The sequence below is a fragment of the Pagrus pagrus genome (genome assembly GCF_965226575.1).
Source record: "Pagrus pagrus genome assembly, chromosome: 15".
NCBI classification, from domain to species: domain Eukaryota; kingdom Metazoa; phylum Chordata; class Actinopteri; order Spariformes; family Sparidae; genus Pagrus; species Pagrus pagrus.
The window spans coordinates 28,982,651-28,992,054 of record NC_140199.1 but is presented as its reverse complement, the minus strand read 5'-3'; the positions used below and the strand labels follow the sequence as shown (position 1 = coordinate 28,992,054).

Sequence of the window (9,404 nt, the reverse complement as noted above, 5' to 3'; positions counted from 1 at the left end):
AGCACCAGCTCACGAAACTTCCATGGGCTAAATACCTGTAACGACTGAGAAAATTGAACATTGTTAGTCAACAGGTTCTATAATGTCAACATCTGTGTTCACATTTTTCTAATTTGGATTCAGTGAATCCTTCTCTTATACTGCATTTGTATGTACAATGACTGCGGTCAATAAATGTTTATTGTATCTGTAAAATGTTTCATGTGAATTCATGTGAAATATACAGTATTTGCTTAGGAAATACTTGGCTATATGTTCAAGAAAAAATATGATCTGAATTGTTGGCATTGGCTGATTATATTTAGTTTATTATGGTGTATGAACAGTGAAGTTAAGTAGGTTATTATAGATAAAACTCACTGCTCTATCCCCCGTAGCTGTAAAGGACCGTAGTCAGCCCCGTGAATGTTGCATGCATTCTGCAGCGAGAACTCATTTAGGCAGACAGGTTCTAAACCTGGATGGTCTATCGTGCATGGAGGCCCTTCATCTAGCTGCTGCAGCCGTCTTGTAACCTGTTATGCATGACATAAGGTAAGTATCTGCAGTGGCATGTTATCTGCAATCATACATTGCAAACATAAGTGTAAGTAAAGATAATGTTACCTGTGGCACCTCCTGGCAGCATATGTTCTCAGGCTCTGACGGCATTGTTGCACAATTTCCATATGTGCACCTAAACAAACAAATAAAAAAATTATGATTCATGCATGTATAAAGCTAAAGAAATAAGAAACCTGGTATACGAGTATTTGCTACCAATAACAGCATCCACATTTTACATTTGAACGAGTGTGCTTTAGCTAGCTAGTACTTTTTCTCAGCCTGAGGTGAATGGTCAGTAGTGCTAGGCTCTCAAGGTTACAATGCGAACACATCTGGATGAAAATTTGGTACCTTGAAACTTGCAAGACATAACTTCACGTTTTGTGAAGAAGAAGCAAAATATAGTTTACTTATAACTGTAGTGTAGGCTTACTATATAATTGCATAGCTTCTAGAGATAGATGCTAGCTAAGTTCCCCAAAAAAATAGAAAGGCATTTTCTGGCGTGTTGGGAATGGATGGTAGGGCAGGTGTGGTTATCAGGAATGAATAATTATTGAGAATAACTATTAAAATTAATAAAATAAAAATTAATAAAATTAATTTTCAAATTGTTAAAAATGGGGCACCACCCTGAAATCAGGGACCAATAACGTGACCAAATTTAGTCTCAAAGAAGGGTTCACTTTAAATGCAAATATTTGTAAAATATTTACAATTAAAGGAACAGTGAAGGAAATGAATCCGAGCACTGACCATCACAACCATTAAATGCTACAAAACATATGCACAAAATAATCACAGAAAACTGCTTTGTACAATATAATAGACTTTATTATTGTTAGCAAATTGATTAAATCAATAATACTTTCAATAAACACAAATCAATTACTCAACCAAAGCAGCTAAACTAGGAAACTAAACTAAGACAAACTCAAGCGCAAATAACAAACAAGCATGGGTATGTGTGTGCGTGTGTGTCAGAGACAAAGAAAGAGGAGCCAAAATGGTGGTTGTAGTCAAAGAAACAAAATGGCCGAGAGCCAAAATGGTGGTCACGCTCCCTTGGAGGTTGATGTCACGGAGTGTTCCGTTGAAAGGACTACAAAAATGGCCGAACAGGAAATGGGGAACTCACTTTCGTTCGACTACAAAAATGGCCGAAATGTGACTTGGAAAAGTCACGCATGGATACGAATTCAATAAGGACAATAGATTTTGCTGAATCATATGTCCAGAATTCCAAAAATGGTGGTGGTGAATACGTCACCTAAAGCTAGTCAAATGAACGAACGCGCGAGATTTGAACAACGGCAATGGTTACACCACCGTTGGCCTCGTGTGCACTTTGATTGCACACAAGAGGAATTTGTAGGGAAAGTGACCTACGGTTCCACAAAAGGTGGACGTACTACCATGAGGCGTCCGTCTCTGAAATCATAAAAGGGAGATATCATGGGACACACGTATCTTATGTTATAGCGAGGTCATCAACCATAAGTCTCCAACAGGTCGCCCATAAGATTACGTGTGTGCGCGCGTAACCCCTAATGTGTGTGTACATGTACATGTGGGTAAGTTAAAGAGAGGGAGAGAGAGAGAGCAAGACAAAGACAAAGGGCCAACGCCCTTAGCGGCGGCTAAGCTAACACTTCCGCTCCATGGCATGGAGGGGCTCAAATCAGATTGTAATAAACGAAAAAAGAAAGCAAACATGTTTTACCACGTAAAACGAACCGCAATAAAAAGAGGCACACGGCGGTCCACAAACTCACAGAGAACAATCTAGCTCACAAGTAAGGATGTCCCGATCAGGTTTTTTTTACCCCAATCCCGATCCGAGTCATTTAATATTTAGTATCTGCCGATACCTAGTCCCGATCAGATACTTAGCCCTAACTAATATTTTCCTAGATAATACAGCTGCATTAAGAAAAAATCACCTGCATCCAAGCTGTTCTTAATAGCTTTTTTTATTTTGTTGAAACAAAGTAAATACCTTGATATGGCTCTTTCTTATTCTGCATAGGTTTTCATTAGTTTTTTTTTCTTTTTCTTTTTTTTTTTAACAAAAACACCAAGTAAACAAAGTCAGTAACTAAACCCTGATCCTCTACTACGGAGATGAGCTGGTCATCCAGAGTGATCAATTCAATGACCTTCTCTGTAATATTTGTGGCCATGTCACTGACTCGAGGATATTTCTCTTTCCTTTTGAAAGTATCCACGAGTGTTTGTTGCTTCGGTGCCTTTGCCCGTATTGCTTGAGTGAACTCATGTTTTTGTTTATGTGCCGTATCAAATGTGTAGTATTAAATGCAGCTCTTTTGTTACCAGCTCGCGAAACGGTCGTATTGCCGTTGTTACGTGTTGCCATTGGACTGCTTTCGCTTTCTAATTTGAAATATTTCCACACTGCAGACATTTTACAGGTTCTCCAGACTAATGTTACACGCGCATCTGCATTCTGCCACACGTTGTGCTCCATTGACGACAGCTGACATAAAAATAATCGGGCTTGGGTCCACGTTCAATATTGCCGATCCCGATCAGTGAAAAAATGCCCATATCGGCCCTGATCCCGCGATCGGGATCGGGACATCCCTACTCACAAGCATACAATACACGTTAAATTCTAGTATCTGCCCAGACACTAAATAAGCCTCACTTGTAGTCGTGTCTTCCTTAATCCAGCTCGCTTCCTCGGCGTGGATTAAAGGCAGGTGCAGTGTTCTGCGTTGGCTGTTAAGACAGCGTAGTCGACGGGCAATAAGAAAACGGGCAAAAGCGGGAGTTTTCTGAGGAAAAATAAAATTATCCTCCTTCTGCAGGCAGGTAAAGAGAGGCTGTTTGCACAGCATCTTTTCTGGATCCGGAGCGTGTTTGGTGAACACGGCGCAGTTTTGGCTCATCCGGCGAGATGAAAGACTGCGGCCTAGGCGGGAAAAATAAGTCCAGACATCTGTAGGCCCCCTTCTGAGTATTAGTTGCACGGGCAAAAGCTGATGCTTCCAGCAACACGTAACTCTGGGACTGCGTTGAAAAGGGTCTGCCGCTGTATTTATCACCTGGGGGGCTGTGACAAGCAGGCGCCACCTACGGGACATAAGGGTTGTTGCACTTTCCTTTGTTTACATTGTTCCAGAACCATGTGGACGGTCCCAACAGGCGCAAGTGAGCACCACATGGAGTAGCAGTGTTTTCCCAGGGCTCCTCTCCACACTTGAATTAATTTGGTCATTAACTTAATATTTCACCCAATTTCCCGGTTTCGCCTCATAAATACTTTCATCTAAGCGCCTCAGGATGACAAAACCAAAAACTGAAAGAGGGAAGTGGCAAGTGAAAGCCACAAATGAGGCCGATGGCCAGCCATGCCCGGAGCTAGTGGAGCTAGCTGCTGCAGCCCCGGAGCTAACCAACGAGTCTGATCAAGCATCCTTGCAGCAATTCGATGTATGAGCAAGACGATGACTGACCGTTTAAATGACCTGGAGGCCTCTTTGGCATCCACCCAGGCAACGCTGACGAGTCTCAGTAACCGAATACAGGAGGTGGAAAATACTAGCTCGGAGTATGATCGCTGCCTCTCGCTCGTTTAGCAGAAATGTATGAAAATGCAGTCAGAGAATGAAGCACTTCGCCTGAAAGTAACCGACCTGGAGGCTCGCTCCCGGCGGCAGAATATCAAAATCATTGGCTTGCCTGAGAAAACCCGAGAATGGACATCCGACGGAGTTTGTGGCAAAGTTTATTCCTGAGCTGCTGGGCGTCGATAACTTTTCCAAGCGCTGGAAGTGGACCGGGCTCATCGGCTGGGAAGACGGCTCTCCGAAGACGACGCGCGCCTGTGCGTAATAATAGCGCGGATTCATCATCTCCAACTGAAGGAGAAAATATTACAACTGGCCCGCCAGCAGTTTCCTCTGCGCCACAATGGGAAATCGGTTAACTTCTTTCCTGATTACCTGCTGGAGGTGATGAAGCAACGCCAGGCATTTGATCCCGTCCGCAAGCACCTCCGAGATGCAGGTTTGAGGAGCAGTTTCATCTACCCGGCACGGATACGGGTCTCCAGTGGCAACATGGAGTTTTTTCGTCCCTGCAGGATGCTGAGGTTTTTGCAGAGACTCTGTCTTGAATACTACCCGCCGACATGGCGTATTTCGGTATGTGACTTTTACATTGTTTGTATACCAACCGGAACATTTTTTTTTAATGGCGGTTTGCAAGGTATGTGCGTATGTATGTTAACATATCTATTTTTCGTTGTTGACTCTCAGAAGCACTTGACCTCATTAGTGGAGAGGGCGCGAGGTCCCTGTGTTAACTTAGTGGCCGGTTAGTTGTCCCTGTATGGTCCGGCAGCCCCTAAGAGAGTATGTAGGGTTTGTAATCTCACTTCGTTTGGGAAAGTGGGAGGGACGGAGGACGGTGATGTTTTTGTTTGTTTTCATGGTTTCCTCTTGTCTTTATCATTATTTTATTGGGCATTATGTTTGTACACTGCTACTATGCAAAATCCATATGCATCCTAGTATACCTTCGCCAGGTGGTGGCATCACTTTTACTAGTTGGAACGTTCGTGGCCTGGGTCATGTGCTCAAGCGAGCTAAAGTGTTCTCTCACTTGAAATCTCTGTCTGCTGATGTAGTGTATTTGCAAGAAACACATATCAGACCCACAAAGGAAAAGTTACTTACATGTAGCTGGGCCAATCAGATTTTTCAGTCTACATTCTCCAGTAAAGCTTGGGGAGTGGCAGTTTTGATCCGTAAGACTGTTCATTTTAAGCATGTTTCTACTGTGAGTGATCCAAATGGTCGGTTTGTTTTGGTAACTGGCTATATTTATTCATTTCATGTCATGCTACTTAATGTATACGGTCCAAATTTTGATGACCCAGCTTTCTACCGTAAGATATTTGACTCACTACCTGATCTCTCTGATACACACTTAATTGTAGGTGGTGACTTCAACTGTGTGCTTGATAGCCGTTTGGATAGGTCAGCCCAGCCAAATCACTCGTCTACCTCCTCCACGGTTTTAAATGACTTAATGTCTTTCATAAATCTAGTTGATATTTGGAGGCTTGGACATCCTACAGATAGAAATTATTCTTTTTTCTCACAAATGCACAAGTCCTTTTCAAGAATAGATTATTTTTTAATTGACTCTAAATTGATATCAAATGTGATTGCCTCGAAATATCATAATATTTTAATTTCTGACCACTCTCCAACTTCATTGGTCCTTGATCTTAATCATAAAAAACAACAGTTTACCTGGTGTCTCCACCCATCATTGTTTTCTGATGCATCATTCTGTCAATATATATCTACTAAGATCTCAGAATTCCTGGAGAGCAATGACAACTCAGAAGTCACAGACTCCACTCTATGGGAAACTTTTAAAGTTGTGATTCGGGGTCACATAATCTCTTTTGAATCTTCACTGAAAAAGGAAAGGCGGAAGTGACTGTCTGAAATTGAAACTGAACTATCACAATTGGAACTTGCCTACAGGACTTCCTCCAGCCCTTCCACCTTACAAAATATTCTTAAACTTAAATATGAATAAAATACTATCCTATCCAGTCAGGTATGTGATCAATTGTTTAAGATCAGGCAGAAACATTTCGAGTTGGGGGATAAGCCCCATAAATTACTGGCCCAACAGTTAAGAGGCTTGCAAGCTAGTAGAGCCATTCACAAGATTAAATCAAAGACAGGAGAACTACTTATTGATCCTAAAAGTATAAACGATCGCTTTAGGGAATATTATACAGAGCTATACATGTCAAAAGCAAAAGGGAACGTTTCTGATTGGCTGGGCATCTAAAACTCCCTAAATTAAGTGAGGCTGCTCGAGAAGCTTTGAATTCTGACATCACCACGCAAGAGATTCTGGATGCTATAAAATCATTTCCCAATGGCAAGGCCGCTGGCCCAGATGGTTTCAGAATTGAGCTGTATAAACAATTTTCTCTGAAGATTGCTCCCCTTCTTTTGAGGATGTTCAATCATTCATTTGGAACCTAGAAATTTCCGCCCATATTATATGAAGCCAATATTTCATTATTATTAAAAGAAGCAAGGGATGAAACTGAGCCTTCATCTTTTCGTCCTATCGCACTATTGAACTCAGATATGAAATTTTTTACCAAGTTATTAGCAAATAGGTTAAATAAATATATATCATCCATCATTCACACTGATCAAACTGGCTTTGTCCCTAATAGATTTTCTTTTTTTAATGTCAGAAGATTGATGAATATAATGTATCATAGGTATAGTAAGGGCTCGAGGGTGGCTGCCCTCTGCCTAGATGCGGAAAAGGCATTTAATCAAGTGGAATGGGCATATATGGTAAAGGCTTTGGAGAAGTTTGGATTTGGTAGTCAATTTGTATCATGGATTACAATGTTATATGCTCACCCATCTTCCTCCATTCTCACAAATCAAGAAAGATCAGTGCCGTTTCGAATACATCGAGGTACGTGCCAGGGCTGCCCTCTTAGTCCATTGCTCTTTGCCATTGCTATTGAGTCTCTTGCCATTAGTATCAGGAATCACTCTTCTGTTGAACCTATCCAGCTGGGTAATGTGGATCAGCATATTTCCCTATATGCGGACGATGTTGTTCTTTTCATATCACAACCAGAGAAATCAATTCCTGCTTTGTTGGATCTTATTAGAACATTTGGTGAAGTTTCGGGATACACAATTAACTGGCAGAAGAGTGAATTCATGTCACTGGGTGCTGATCTCAACACTGAATTTTTGCATAATCCCCCTTTCAAAATTACAGACAGGCTAAAGTATCTTGGTGTAGTTCTGCCAAAAGACCCTAAACTAATTTTTAAGCTGAACTTTCTTGAGAAAGTGGAGAAACTGAAGAGGGACATTGAAAAATGGAGGACTCTTCCTCTTTTATGCTGGGTCGAATAAATGCTATCAAAATGGTTTCCCTGCCGAAGTTCTTGTATCTTTTTCAAAATGTACCTATTTTTTTGGCACAACCTTTTTTCAAATCTTTGGATTCGATAGTTCTGCCCTTTATTTGGGGCTTTAAAGCTCACAGAATTTCAAAAACTCATTTACATAAACCAGGGAAAATGGGTGGGTTAGGACTACCATATTTCCTGCATTACTACTGGGCAGCAAATGCTAGAGCCCTTGTCTATTGGCAGGAAGGATATAATATGGAGGTATCTGCCAAGACTCCCCCCTGGGTTGCCATCGAAATGAGTGATGTCAAAAACAGTTCTCTTCCAGCACTTCTCTTCTCAACACCCAGATCTCCTGCAACTGTTAAGATGGATAATATGATAATTTTCAATTGCTTAAAAATATGGCAGCAAATTAGGGAGGGCTGCAGACTACCAAACACTTCATGCCCCTGTATATCGCAACCATGCACTTTCTCCATCCCTCTCTGACGGGTCTTTTAATAGTTGGAGGCTAAAAGGTTTAGAAAGATCTGTATATTAATAAACAATTTGCCACATTTGCTCAGTTAAAAAGCAAGTTTTCTCTTCCCACAACACATTTTTTCCGATATTTGCAGATTAAGAATTATGTCCGTCAATGTGTGCCTAACTTTGAGTCCCTTCCAGAAGATAAAATGATTTATAAGCTTTTGCTGGGTCCCCCCTAAATCTAAAAAAATGGTGTCTGGCTTTGTAAATATATTTTTTGAACAAACGGTTTATGCTACACACTCTTTGAAAAACTCCTGGGAGGAGGAGCTGGGAATGCAGATCGGAGATGATGTTTGGAAGGAGGGCCTTGGTATGGCCCGATCTTGCTCTATTCACACCAGGCACCAGTTAATCCAATTTAAGGTGATGCACAGGCTTCATTACTCAAAAACCAAACTGCACAGAATTTTCCCCACCATTTCCTGTCTATGTGGCTGATGTAAATCTGCAGAGGGCTCTCTGACTCACCTCTTTTGGACATGTCCAAAACTGTCTAATTTTTGGTGTAACATATTTAAGTGGTTTTCTGACATGTACAGCTGTGTGTTTGATCCTGACCCAATGATTGCATTATTTGGGGTTTCTTCCTCTCTACTTAAACATAGAGTTTCGGTGCAAAGCAGAATTATGTATGGAATGGTAATTGCAGAGAAAATGATTTTAAAACTCTGGAAGTCAGATACTGTGCCTCAGTTTAAGATCTGGTTAAGTGAGCTCATTGGTATATTGCATATGGAGAAGGCTCGATATGGCTTGATGGACAATCTTAATAAAGTTTCGGATATATGGCAGCCATTTCTGGCTCACCTTGATAAATATAACACTGATCTTGACTAGCAAGGGAGTTCATAGAGTGCCATCCACCTTTATCATCTCTGTTTAGTACTTGTGCTAAGATTCTAGTGTCAGTGATGCAGCAGTGTACTTAATTATTGTTTTTAAATATGCCCTGTTTTGTTTTTTTGTTTTTTTGTGTTGTATTTTGTTTGTTGTTTCTACTCTGTCTTTTTTTCTGTGTTTTCTGTAACTTGTCTTCAAGTTAAATTCTAATAAAAAAAACAAAAATACAAAAAAAAATTATTTTTAAAAAAAGGCATTTTTTGACTAACCATTCAGAAGCGTCCTGCTGAATTATCTGAGTCTGAGGTTCTGCAGGAGCCTCCCCCCCTTCTTCAGGATTCGATTCAGGCTTGAACATGTATGGTTGAAGAACTGAAGAGCTAGGTCTGTTCATTGCCGCCATGTCCGCTACTTTCACAGGGTAGCTCTAGTGCTACGTTATAGCCTACCAACACTCTCCCCGTTACCATGGTAACCAGTTATGAGTGGGGTTTGGGCAAATGAGCAGCAGCTCATTTATATGTAATGAGCAGCA

At 41.0% G+C, this 9,404-nt stretch overlaps 1 long non-coding RNA gene across 1 annotated transcript; it reads right to left on the bottom strand.

The window, feature by feature from the left end:
- Positions 1 to 366: 366 nt before the first annotated feature.
- Positions 367 to 9,198, bottom strand: LOC311270770. Its single transcript, XR_014624294.1, has 3 exons — positions 9,139 to 9,198; positions 607 to 676; positions 367 to 515 (listed from the first exon to the last, which is right to left on the bottom strand). It is a non-coding gene; the product is annotated as an uncharacterized lncRNA (long non-coding RNA).
- Positions 9,199 to 9,404: the final 206 nt, after the last annotated feature.